Consider the following 1,622-nt stretch of genomic DNA (forward strand, 5'->3'; position numbering starts at 1 on the left):
GGGGGGGGGTCCGGGGGGGTCCGGGCGGGCTGCGCTGAACCGGGCTGGGCAGCGCTGGGATGTGCTGGTTCATGCGGGGCTGTGCTGGGCTGGACTCGTCCATGCTGGGCTGTACTGGGCTGGGCTGGTCCACGAAGGACCAGACAGGGCCGTGCAGGGCTGGGCCGCACTGGGCTGTACTGGGCCGCACTGGGCTGCACTGGGCTGCACTGGGCTATGTTGGTCGCTGGACTGGGGCAGATTGTGCACTGCAGGGCCGGTGCTGCAGCCCGGGGACCCAGCCCCCAGCCCCCCCGGGCCCCCGGCACTGCCAGCCGGGGCGGATCCTGTGGCCCAGACCACACTGGGTGGCAAAAGGAGGGTGCTGGGGCTGAAGTGGGTTAGCGCACGCTGCTGGGGGGAATCTGCTCCTCCGGCGTGTGTGTAACGATGCCACGGTTGTTAGTGCACGAGGTGAGAGCCTCACTGTGTTTTCACAACATTTATTGCCCTTCCTAGAAGGACCTTGGCAGTGGAGAGATGCAGCATCCTGCTGGGCTCGCCCAGGTCCCCGAGGACACAGCGTGTCTCTCTGGACCCCCAGGCTGGATGTGCCAGGTGCCACACGGGCAAAGCTGAGTTTGGGCAGCAACGATGGGGCAAAACGCTGGTGGTGGGAACCGCGTGTGTGAGAACGGCTCTGCTGCATCCCAGGCCGTCCCTGGCTTCCCTCTGGCATGTTGCTCCTGGCTTAACCAGCAGCTCCCAGCCCCTCCTGGGGGGGACAGCACTGCAGCCCCTGTGCTGCCGGTGGGATGTCCCCAGGAGGCAGCTGGTGCCTGTGCACGGCCCTTCCTCCGTGCACACACCACATTCCTCGTGTGCACGTGGAGAGTAAAGTGCCATGTCCCCCAGTGCTGGTTTTCTGGCCTTCCCGCAGCCCCTCCTTATTTTAGCCACCTCTTTGCTGGAGTTGGTGGCTTTCGGAGGGACAAAGCTCCCAGCTGGGCCTGTGAGGGCTTCGGGGGGGGTGTGGGGTGGCACCTCTGGGTGGCACCCAGGGTGGCACCCTGGGCAGGACACCAACACTAAGCGACCCCACCGCTGCCCGGGTCCAGAGCCGCTCGCCTGCCTGTGCCAGCAGAGAATGGCCACGCAGCAGCGATGGGTAGCTGTGGCGGAGGGTGGTGACGGTGCCCCGGTGTGAGCTTGGGAGCCCAACGGGAAGTGGGGGGATGGCCAGGCAGGGGGGGGCGGATGGAAAAAGGCACTTGGGGTGGTCTCTGGCAGCAGGCGATGCCTCCCTGTGACTTGTCCCCACTTCTCCAGTTTGCTTTGCCATCGCGCTCAGCCGAACGTCCCCAAGCTGGTGGCACAGCTGCGCTTGGCCTGGGTGTCCTCAGACAAAATCTTCCTTGCAGGAGTCCTTCCTTAGCGCTTGCAGAGGGGGGTCCCCCAAACCCTGACCTTTCTGATGGGCTGAGGACAGCATCGGGAGCTGGCGGGACGCTCTGGGGGGCAGCGAGGGTCCCCCAGCCCAGCGCACGGGGTGGCTACTGGTTAATAGCCCCGTTAGCATCCCCGTTAGCATCCCCGTTAGCAGGACCGGGGAACCCTCGGGGGGGGGGGGGACCCGCGGCATC

This window comes from Aptenodytes forsteri, unplaced genomic scaffold (genome assembly GCF_000699145.1).
Source record: "Aptenodytes forsteri isolate BGI_AS27 unplaced genomic scaffold, ASM69914v1 Scaffold321, whole genome shotgun sequence".
NCBI lineage: Eukaryota > Metazoa > Chordata > Aves > Sphenisciformes > Spheniscidae > Aptenodytes > Aptenodytes forsteri.